Source organism: Pan troglodytes, chromosome 23, assembly GCF_028858775.2.
Source record: "Pan troglodytes isolate AG18354 chromosome 23, NHGRI_mPanTro3-v2.0_pri, whole genome shotgun sequence".
NCBI classification, from domain to species: Eukaryota; Metazoa; Chordata; class Mammalia; order Primates; family Hominidae; genus Pan; species Pan troglodytes.
In genome coordinates, this window is record NC_086016.1 from 11064511 (window position 1) to 11077909 (window position 13399).

Consider the following 13399-nt stretch of genomic DNA (forward strand, 5'->3'; position numbering starts at 1 on the left):
TTCGATTCCATTCCTCTAAAGTCCATTCCTTTTGATTCCATTCCATTCCAGTCCATTCCCTTCGAGTCCATTCCATTACAGTCCATTCCATTCGAGTCCATTTGATTCCATTGAAGTCCGTTTGATTCCTTTCGATATCTTTCCATTACACTCCATTGCATTCTATTCCTTTTGATTCCATTCGATTCCGTTCAATTCCATTCCACTTGACTCCATTCCATTCGAGTCCATTCCATTCAATTCCATTCCATTCTGTTCCGTACGATTCCAATCCATTCGATTCCATTTTGAGTCCATTCCATTTGATTCCATTCCATTCCACTCCATTCCATTCGATTTCTTTCCATTCGATTCCATTCCATTCAATTCCATTCCTCTCGATTCCACTCTGTGGCAGTCCTTTGCTCTCCATTCTATTCCATTCCATTGCTTTCCATTCCATTCCTTTTGATTTCATTCCATTTGATTCCATTCCATTTGAATCAATTTCATTGCAATCCATTGCATTAGAGTCCGTTCTATTACAGTCCATTAAATTCCGTTCCATTCCGCTCCATTCCAATACATTCGATTCCATTCCATTCGGTTCTATTCCATTCGACTCCGTTCCATTCCATTCCATTCCATCCGATTCCATTCCATTCTATTCCTTTCCATTCCTTTCCATTCTATTCCATTTGTTTCCATTCCGTTTGAGTCCATTCCACTCCAATGCATTCCATTCAAGTCCATTCCATTCCATTCCATTCCATTCCATTCTATTCGATTCACTTCTAATCAATTCCACTCTGTTCCATTCCCTTGCATTGCATTCCATTCCATTCCTTTCCATTTCATTTGATTACATTTCATTCAATTCCATTCCGTTCAAATCAATTACTTTACAGTCAATTAGATTTGTATCCGTTCTAATCCATTCCATTCCTTTCCAGTCCATTCCATTCGATTCCATTCAATTCGATTCCATTCCGTACTATTGCATTCTGTTCGATTCCATTCTACTTGAATAAATTCCATTGGAGACCATTCCTATCTAGTCCATTCTATCTGAGTCCATTCCATTCGAGTCCATTCCATTCTTTTCCATTCCATTCCATTCGATGTTATTCCATTCGATTCTATTCCTTTCGAGTCCATTACTTTTGCGACCATTGCATTCTTTTCCATTCCATTCCATTCGATGTTATACCATTCGAGTCCATTACTTTTGCGACCATTCCATTCTTTTCCATTCCATTCCATTCGATGTGATTGCATTCGAGCCCATTCCATTCGAGTCCATTCCATTCCATTCCATTCGGTGCCATTCCATTCCATTCTATTCCTTTTGAGTCCATTAAACTCCATTCCGTTCCACCCAACTCCAATCCATTCCATTCCTTTCTGTTCCATTCCATTCCTTTTCATTCCATTCCATTAGAGTCCATTCCACTCCAGCCCATTCCATTTGAGTCCATTCCATCCCAGTCCATTCCATTCGATTCCAATCTTTTCAAGTCTATTCCATTCCATTCCATTCCGTTCAATATCTTTCTATTACACTCCATTCCTTTCTACTCCTTTCGATTACATTCAATTCCACTCTGTTCCATTCCCTTGCATTGCATTCCATTCCATTCCTTTCCATTTCATTTGATTACATTTCATTCAATTCCATTCCGTTCAAATCAATTACTTTACAGTCAATTATATTTGTATCCGTTCTAATCCATTCCATTCCTTTCCAGTCCATTCCATTCGATTCCATTCAATTCGATTCCATTCCGTACTATTGCATTCTGTTCGATTCCATTCTACTTGAATAAATTCCATTGGAGACCATTCCTATCTAGTCCATTCTATCTGAGTCCATTCCATTCGAGTCCATTCCATTCTTTTCCATTCCATTCCATTCGATGTTATTCCATTCGATTCTATTCCTTTCGAGTCCATTACTTTTGCGACCATTGCATTCTTTTCCATTCCATTCCATTCGATGTTATACCATTCGAGTCCATTACTTTTGCGACCATTCCATTCTTTTCCATTCCATTCCATTCGATGTGATTGCATTCGAGCCCATTCCATTCGAGTCCATTCCATTCCATTCCATTCGGTGCCATTCCATTCCATTCTATTCCTTTTGAGTCCATTAAACTCCATTCCGTTCCACCCAACTCCAATCCATTCCATTCCTTTCTGTTCCATTCCATTCCTTTTCATTCCATTCCATTAGAGTCCATTCCACTCCAGCCCATTCCATTTGAGTCCATTCCATCCCAGTCCATTCCATTCGATTCCAATCTTTTCAAGTCTATTCCATTCCATTCCATTCCGTTCAATATCTTTCTATTACACTCCATTCCTTTCTACTCCTTTCGATTACATTCAATTCCATTCCATTTCTTTCCATTCCATTCAATTCCATTCCAATCGACTCAATTCCATTCGAGTCCATTGCATTCTATTCAATTCCTTTCCATTCGATTCCACACCATTCAATTCCGTTTTGTTACAATCCATTCCAGTCGAGTCCATTTCATTCCATTTCATTCGATGCCATTCCATTCGATTCTATTCCATTTGACTCCCTTCCCTTCCATTCCATTCCATCTGATTGCATTCCATTCTATTCTTTTCCATTCAGTTACATTGTATTCCATTCAATTGCATTCATTTCCATTCCATTCGTTTGTATTCCATTCTTCTCCATTCCATTCCATTCCACTCCAACCGATTCCACTACATTCTACACCTTTCCATTCAATTCCATTCCATTTCATTCCGTTCGTTTCTGTTCCATTCGATTCCACTCCACTCCAGTCCATTCCATTCGAGTCCATTCCATTTGAGTCCATTCCATTCCTTTCCATTCTATATCTATCCATTACACTCCATTCCATTCAAATCATTTTGATTCCATTCAATTCCACTCCACTCGATTCCATTTCATTCGATTCCATTCCATTCGACTCCATTCCATTCGAGTCCAATCCATTCGATTTCATTCCATTACGTTCAATTCCAATCCTTTCCATTCCATTTTGTTGAAGTCCATTCCATTCGAGTCCCTTCCCTTCGAGTCCATTCTTTTCGATTCCATTCCATTCGATTCCATTCCACTCATTTTCACTCCGTTCCATTCCATTGCATTCCATTCTATTCCATTCCATTGCATTCCATTCCATTCCATTTGATTACATTCCATTCGATTCCATTCCATTCGAATCAATTACATTACAATCCATTACATTCCAGTCTGTTCTATTCTAGTCCATTCCATTCCAGTGCATTACTTTCAAATCCATTCCATTCGATTCCAATCCATTTGTTTCCATTCCATACTACTGAATTCCTTTCGATTCCATTATTTTCGAATAAATTTCATTCGAGACCATTACTTTTGAGTCCGTTCTATTTGATTCCATTCCATTACAGTCCATTATGTTTGGTCCATTCCATTCCGTTCCATTCCTTTCCATTCGATGCCATTCCATTCGAGTCCATTCCATTCCTGTCCATTCCATTCGAGCAGATTCCATTCTATTCCAATCCATTCGAGTCCATTCCATTCCTGTCCATTCCATTCGAGCAGATTCCATTCTATTCCAATCCATTCAATGCCATTTAATTCCATTGTATTCCATTCGACTCCATTCCATACCAATCTGTTCCATCCAATTTCATTCCATTCTATTCCTTTCCATTCCATTCCATTCCATTCGTGTCCATTCCATTCCTGTCCATTCCATTCGAGTAGATTCCATTCTATTCCATGCCATTTGATGCCATTCCATTCGATTCTCTTCCATTCGACTCCATTCCATACCATTCCGTTCCATCCGATTTCATTCCATTCTATTCCATTCCATTCCATTCCATTCGTTTCCATTCCATTCATGTCCATTCCACTGCAGTCTGTTCCACTCGAGTCCATTCCACTCCAGTCCATTCCTTTCTAGTCCGTTCTATTCCGTTCCATTCGAGTGCTTTCCACTCAAGTCCATTCCTTTTGAGTCCATTCTATTCCATTCCATTCCTTTCAATATCTTTCCATTACACTCCATTCCATTCTATTCCTTTCAATTGCATTCAATTCCATTCCATTCGATTCCATTTCACTAGGTTCCACTCCATTTGACTCCATTCCATTGGAGTCCATTCCATTCCATTCCGTTCTATTCGATTCCATATGGGGCCTTTCCATTCTCTTCCAGTCCATTCCATTCGAGTCCATTCCATTCGATTCCATTCCATTCGCTTCCATTCCACACGATTCCACTCCGTTCCATTCCATTGAATTCCATTTTATTCCATTCTATTGCTTTCCATTACATTCCATTTGATTACATTCCATTCGATTCCATTCCATTGAAATCAATTAGGTTGCAATTGATTACTTTTGAGTACGTTCTATTCCAGTCGATTCCATTCTGGTCCATTCCATTCGATTCCATTCCATACTATCGCATTGCATTCCATTCCATTCTATTCGAATAAATTCCATTCGAGACCATTTGTTTCGAGTCCATTCTATTTGAGTCCATTCCATTCTAGTCCATTACATTTGGGTCCATTCGATTCCATCCACTGCATTCCATTCCATGCCATTCCATTCTGTTCTATTCCATTCGTGTCTACTCCGTTTTTGTCCATTGCATTCCATTCCACTCTGTTCCATTCGATGCCATTCCATTCGATTCTATTCCATTTGACTCCATTGCATTCCATTTACTTCCACCCAATTCCATCCCATTCTATTCCTTTCCATTCCATTCCTTTCCATTCGTTTCCATTCCACTCCTGTCCATTCCACTCGAGTCCATTCCATTCCAGTCCATTCCTTTCGAGCCCATTCCATTCCATTCCAGTCGATATCTTTTCATTACACATCATTCCTTTCTATTCATTTCGATTCCATTCAATTCCATTCCAGTCGGTTCCATTCCTTGCGAATCCATTCCATTCCTATCCATTCCATTCCATTCCATTCCGTTCGATTCCAATCCATTCGATTCCATTTTGTTCCAGTCCATTCCATTCCAGTCCATTCCATTCCAGTCCATTCCATTCGATTCCATTAAATTCGATTCCGTTCCATTTGATTCCATTCCACTCGATTCCACTCCCTTCCATTCCATTGCGTTCATCAATTCCATTCAATTGCATTCCTCTCCATTCCATTTGATTACCTTCCATTCGATTCCATTGCATTTAAATCAATTATATTGCAATCCATTACATTCGGGTCTGTTCTATTCAACTCCATTCCATTCTGGTCCATTGCATTTGATTCCATTCAATTCGATTCCATTGCACACTATTGAATTCCATTTGATTCCATTCTATGTGAATAAATAGCATTCGAGACCATTCCTTTCGAGTACATTGTATTTGATCCCATTCCATTCGAGTCCACTCCATTTGGGTCCTCTCCATTCCATTCCATTCCTTTCTGTTCCATTCCAATCAATTCAATTCCATTTAGTTCCAGTCTATTCCATTCCATTCCACTCCATGCAATACAATTCCATTCCATTCGATTCCATTCCACTCCATTCTATTCCATTGCCTTCCACTCTATTGCATTCCATTGAATTCCATTCCATTCCATTTGATTATATTCCATTCGATTCCACTCCGTTCGAGATAATTACATTGCAATCCATTACGTTAAAGTTCGTTCTTTTCCAGTCCATTCTATTCCGGTCCATTTCATTCGATTCCATTCCATTCGATTCCATTCCATATTATTGCATTCCATTCACATCCATTCTATTCGAATAAGCCACATTCAAGACGATTCCTTTCTTGTCCATTCTCTTTGAATCCATTCCATTAGAGTCCATTCCATTTGGGTCCCTTCCATTTCATTCTATTCCATTCCATTCCATTCCATGCCATTCCGAATGATTCTATTCCATTCGAGTCCATTCCATTCGTGTCCTTTCCATTCCATTGAATTTCATTCCGATCCATTCGTTGACATTTAATTCCATTCTATTCCATTCAATTAGTGTCCTTTCCATTCCATTGCATTCCATTCCAATCTATTTGTTGCCATTTAATTCCACTCTATTCCATTCGTCTTCGTTCCATTCCATTCCATTCCGTCCGATTCCATTCCATTCGTTTCCATTCCATTCGAGTCCCTTCCATTTTATTCCATTCCATTTGATATCTTTCCATTAAACACAATTCCATTCTATTCCTTTCGATTCCCTTCAATACTATTCCATTCGATTCCATTCGATTCCATTCAGTTCCATTCCATTCGACTTCATTCGATTCCAGTCCATTCCATTCCAGTCCATCCCTTTACGTTCCATTTGATTCCAATCCGTTCGATTCCATTTTGTTCCAGTCCATTCCATTGCAGTCCATTCCACTCCATTCCATTTCATTCGATTGCATTCCATTCTATTCCATTCCAGTCAATTCCATTCCACTTGGTTCCACTCCGTTCCATTCCATTGCATTCCATTATATTCCATTCCATTGCTTACCATTCCATTCAGTTTGATAACCTTCCCTTCGATTCCATTCCATTCAAATCAATTACATTGCTATCCAGTACATTCGAGTCCATTCTATTCCAGTCCATTTCATTCCTGTCAATTCCATTCGATTCTATTCCATTCGATTACATTCCATACTGTTGCATTCCATTCCATTCCATTCCATTCGAATAAATTCCATTCGCGACCATTCCTTTTGATTCCAATCTATTTAAGTCCATTCCATTCGTGTCCATTATATTTGGGTTCATTCCATTCCATTCCATTCCTTTCTGTTCCATTCCATTCCATTTCATTCGATGCCATTCTATTTGATTCTATTCCATTCTTCTCTATTCCATTCCATTTTGTTCCAGCCGATTCCATTACATTTTACTCCTTTCCATTCCATTGATTCCATTCCATTCGTTTCCATTCTATTGGAGTCCATTCCATTCAGGTCCATTCCTTTCCATTGCATTCGATGCCATTCCAAGTGATTCTATTCCATTCGACTCCATTCCATTCCGTTCCATTCCATCCGATTCCTTTACATTCTATTCCTTTCTATTTCATTTCATTCCATTCCATTCCATTCCTTTCCAGTCCGTTCCATTTGAGTCCATTCAATTGCATTCCATTCCATTCGATATGTTTCGATTACACCCAATTCCATTCTATTCCTTTTGATTCCATTCAATTCCATTCCATTCGAATCCATTCCATTCGGTTCCGTTCGATTCGACTGCATTCCATTCAAGTCCATTCCATTCCATTCAGTCCCATTCCGTTCCATTCGATGCCAATCCATTCGATTCCATTTTTTTCAGTCCATTCCATTCGAGTCCATTCCATTCCATCCCATTCCATAACATTCGATGCCATTCCATTCAATTCTATTACATTTGACTCCATTACATTCCATTCAGTTCCATCCGATTCCATTCCATTCTCTTCCTTTGCAGTAAATTCCATTCCATTTCATTCTATTCGTTTCCACTCCTTTTCAGTCCATTCCACTGCAGTCCGTTCCAGTCGAGTCCATTCCTTTCCTGTCCATTCCATTCGATTCCATTCATTTTGATTCCATTCTATACTTTTGCATTCCATTCAATTGCATTCTGTTCGAATAAATTCCATTTGACACCATTCCTTTCGAGTCCATTCTATTTGGGTCCATTCCATTCGAGTACATTACGTTTCTGTCCATTCCATTCCATTCCCTTCGATTCCAATAAGTTCGATTCCATTGTTTTCCAGTCCATTCGATGACCTTCCAATCGATTCTATTCCATTCGACTCCATTCCATTCCATTCCATTTCAACCAATTCCATTTCATTCTATTCCATTCCGTTCCATTCCATTCCATTCCATTCCATTCCATTCTCTTCCATTGCATTCAAGTCCATTCCACTCCAGTCCATTTCATTCGATTCCATTCCCTTCCAGTCCATTACTTCCGAGTCCATTCCCTTCCATTCCATTCGATAATTTTCCCATTACACTCCATTCCATTCTGTTCCTTTCAATTCCATTCAATTCCATTCCATTCGATTCCATTGCAATTGATTCGATTCTTTTCGACACCATTACATTCGAGTCCATTCCACTCCAGTCCATTCCGTTCGAATCCATTCAATTTCAGTCCATTCCATTCGAGTCCATACCATTCCAGTCCACTCCATTCCATTCCATTCCGTTTGATAGTTTTCCATTACACTCCATTCCATTCTATTCCTATCAATTCCATTCAATTACACTCCATTCGATTCCATTCCATTCTATTCCATTCCATTCGACTCCATTCCATTCGAGTCCATTCAATCCATTCCCTTTGATTCCATTCCATTCGATTCGATTCCATTCCGTTCGATTCCATTTTGTTCCAGTCCATTCCCTTTGATTCCATTCCATTCGATTCCATTCTACTCGATTCCACTCCGGTCCATTCCATTGCATTCCATTCTGTTCCATTCCCTTGCATTCCATTCTATTCCATTCCCTTGCATTCCATTACATTCCATTTGATTACATTCCATTTGATTCCACTCCATTCGAAACTATTACATTGCAATCCTTCACTTTCCAGTCCATTCTATTCCAGTCCATTCCATTCCAGTCCATTTTATTCGATTCCATTCCATACTATTGCATTCCATTCACATCCATTCTATTCGAAGAAATTCCATTGCAGACCATTCCTTTCTTGTCCATTGTATTTGAATCCATTCCATTCCAGTCCATTATATTTTGGTCCATTCCATTGCATTCGATGCCATTCCAAATGCTTCTATTCCATTTGAGTCCATTCCACTCGTGTCCATTCCAGTCCATTGCATTCCATTCCGATCAATTTGATGCCATTTAATTCCATTCTATTCCTTTCGACTCCATTCCATTCCATTCCTTTCCATCCGATTGCATTCCATTCTATTCCATTCCAAATGATTCTATTCCATTTGAGACCATTCCACTCGTGTCCATTCCATTCTATTGCATTCCATTCCGATCAATTTGATGCCATTTAATTCCATTCTATTCCTATCGACTCCATTCCATCCGTTCCTTTCCATCCGATTGCATTACATTCTATTCCATTCCATTCCATTCGTTTCCATTCCATTCGAGTCCCTTCCATTTTATTCCATTCCATTCGATATCTTTCTGTTACACCAAATTTCATTCTATTCATTTCGATTTCATTCAATTCAATTCCATTTGATTCCGTTCCATTCGGTTCCAATCCATTCGACGTCGTTTGATTCGAGTCCATTCCATTCCAGTCCATCCCTTTACGTTCCACTGGATTCCAATCTGTTCGATTCCATTTTGTTCCAGTCCATTCCTTTGCAGTCCATTCCACTCCATTCCTTTCCATTCTATTGCATTCCATTCGATTCCATTCCATTCAATTCCATTCCACTTAATTCCACTCCATTCCATTGCATTGCATTCCATTATATTCCATTCAATTGCTTACCATTCCATTCAATTTGATAACCTTAAATTCGATTCCATTGCATACAAATCAATTACGTTGCAGTCCAATACATTCGAGTCCATTCTATTCCAGTCCATTTCATTCCTCTCCATTGCATTCGATTCTATTCCAGTTGATTCCATTCCATACATTTGCATTCCATTCGATTCCATTCTGTTCGAATAAATTCCATTCGAGACCATTCTTTTCGAGTCCAATCTATTTAAGTCCATTCCATTCGAGTCCATTATATTTGGGTATATTCCATTCCATTCCATTCCATTCCATTCCATTCCATTCCATTGCGTTCCATTTCATTCAATGTCATTCCATTCGATTCTATTCCATTCTTCTGTATTCCATTCTATTTCGTTCCATCCAATTCCATTACATTCTACTCCTTTCCACTCCATTGTCCATTCCATTCGTTTCCATTCTATTCAAGTCCATTCCATTCAGGTCCATTCCTTTCCATTCCATTTGATGCCATTCCAATCGATTCTATTACATTCGACTCCATTCCATTAAATTTCGTTCCATCCAATTCCTTTACTTTCTATTCCTTTCCATTTCATTTCATTCCATTCCATTCCATTCCAGTCCATTACATTCGAGTCCCTTCCATTGCATTCCATTCCACTCGATATCTTTCCATTACACCCAATTCCATTCTATTCCTTTCGATTCCATTCAATTCCATTCCATTGCAACCCATTCCATTTGGTTCTATTCCATTTGACTCCATTTCATTCGAGTCCATTCCATTCCATTCCATTCCATTCAATCCCATTCCATTAAATTCGATTCCAATCCTTTCGATTTCATTTTATTGCAGTACATTCCATTCGAGTCCATTCCATTCCATTCCATACCATTTGATGCCATTCCATTTGATTGTATTCCTTTTGGGTCCATTCCAATCGAGTCCATTCCATTCCCATCCATTCCATTCGATTCTATTCCAGTCGATAATATTCTATAGTTTGCATTCCATTCGATTCCATTCTGTTCATATAAATTCCGTTTGAGACCATTCCTTTCGTGTCCATTCTATTTGGGTCCATTCCATTCGAGTCCATTACATTTGTGTCCATTCCATTCCATTCCGTTCCCTTCGATTCCAATCCATTTGATTCCATTTTTTTCCAGTCCATTCAATTCGAGTTCATTCCATTCCAGTCCATTCGATAACCTTGCAATCGATTCTATTCCATTCGTCCCCATTCCATTCCATTCCGTTCCAACCGATTCCATTTCATTCTATTCCATTCCATTACATTACATTACATTCACTTCCATTACATTCGATTCCATTCCACTCCAGTTCATTCCCTTCAAGTCCATTTCATTCCAGTCCATTCCTTTCGAGTCCGTTCCATTCAATTCCATTCGATATTTTTCCATTACACTCCTTTCCATTCTCTATCGTTAGATTCCATTCATTTCCATTCCATTCAATTCGACTGCAATCGATTCCATTCCATTCGACACCATTCCATTTGAGTCCATTCCACTCCAGTCCATTCCATTCGAGTCTATTCCCTTCCATTCCATTCCATTTGATAGCTTTCTATTACACTCCATTCCATTCTATTCCTTTGGATTCCATTCAATTCCATTCCATTCGATTCCATTCCATTCGATTCCATTCCATTTGACTCCATTCCATTAGAGTCCATTCCAATCCATTCCATTCCATTCCTTTCCATTCCATTCGATTCCAATCCTTTCGACTCCATTTTTTTCCCATCCATTACCTTCAATTCCATTCCATTTGATTCCATTCTACTCGATTCCACTCCGGTCCATTCCATTGCATTGCATTCTATTCCATTCCATTGCATTCCATGCCATTCCATTTGATTACATTCCATTCTATTCCATTCCATTCATATCAATTACATTGCGTTCCATTAAATTGGAGTCCGTTCTATTCCATTCCATTCCATTCCGGTCCATTCCATTCAATTCCATTCCATTCGATTCCGTTCCATACTACTTCATTCCTTTCTATTACATTCTATTTGATTATATTCCATTTGAGACCATTCCATTCGAGTCCCTTCTATTTGAGTCCATTCCATTTGAGTCCATTATATTTGGGTCCATTCCTTTCCATGCCATTCCATTCCATTCCACTCGATTCCATTCCATTCGATTACATTCAATTCGAGTCCATTCCATTCGAGTCCATTCCATTCCAGTCCATTCTGATTGATGCCATTCCTTTCGACTCCATTCCAGTCAAAGCCACTCCTGTCCACTCCATTCAATTCCGTTCCTTTCGATTCCAATCTGTTCGATTCCATTTTGTGCCAGTCCATTCTATTCAAGTCCATTCCATTCCAGTCCGTTCCATTCGATTCCATTCCATTTGATTCCATTTCATTTGATTCCATTCCACTCGATTCCACTCCATTACATTCCATTGCATTCCATTCTATGCCATTCCATTGCATTCCATTCCATTCCATTCCATTGCATTGCATTCCATTCCATTTGATTGCATTCCATTCGATTCCATTCCATTCCAATCAATTACATTGCAATCCATTACATTCAAGTCCATTCTGTTCCAGTCCATTCCGTTCTGGTTCATTCCATTCGATTACATTCCAGTCGATTCAATTCCATACTATTGCATTTCATTCGATTCCATTCTATTTAAGTAAATTCCATTAGTGACCATTCCATTTGAGTCCATTCTATTTGAGTCCATTCCATTCGAGCCCATTACATTTCAGTCCAATCCATTCCATTCCACTCCTTTCCAATACATTTGATGCCACTCCATTCAATTCTATTCCATTTGAGTCCATTCCCTTCGAGTCCATTCCATTCCATTGTATTCCATTCGATGCCATTCCACTCGATTCTATTCCATTTGACTCCAATTCCTTCCATTCTGTTCCATCCGATTCCTTTCCATTCTATTCCTTTCCATTCTATTCCATTCCATTCCATTCATTATATTTCCATTATACTCCATTCCATTCTATTCCTTTCGATTCTATTCAATTCCATTCCATTCGATTCCATTCCATTTGGTTCCATTCCATTCGACTCCATTCCATTTGACTCCATTCCATTCGTTATATTTCCATCACACTCCATTCCATTCTATTCCTTTCTATTCCATTCAATTCCGTTCCATTCGATTCCATTCCATTCGTTTCCATTCCATTCGACTCCAATCCATTCGACTCCATTCCATTCCATTCCATTCTGTTCATTTCGATTCCAATCCTTTCCATTACATTTTGTTCCAGTCCATTCCATTCTAGTCCATTGCATTCCAGTACATTCCATTCGATTCCATTCCATTCATTTGCATTCCATTCAGTTCCGTTCCACTCGATTGCACTCCGTTCCACTCCATTACATTCCATTCTATTCCATTCCATTGCAGTCCATTCCATTCCATTTGATTACATTCCATTCGATTGCATTCCATTCGATTCAATTACATTGCAATCCATTACATTCGTGCCCTTTCTATTAAAGTCCAGTCCATTATGGCCCATTCCATTCCATTCCATTCTATTCCATTCCATTCGAATCAATTACATTGCAGTCCATCACATTCGGGTACGTTCTGTTCCAGTCCATTCATTTCTGGTCTATTCCATTCAATTCCATTCCATTTGATTCCATTCCATTCTAGTACATTCCATTGGATTCCATCCTATTCAAATAAGTTCCATTCGAGACCATTTCTTCGAGTCAAATCAATTTCAGTCCATTCCATTCGAGTCCATTACATCTGGGTCTATTCCATTCCATCCCATTCCATTCGATGCCATTCAATTTGATTCTTTTCCATTTGACTCCATTCCATTCCATTCAGTTCCATCTGATTCCGTTCCATTCTATTCCTTTCCATTTCATTGCATTCCATTCCATTCCACTGGAGACCATTCCACTCTAGTGCATTCCATTTGA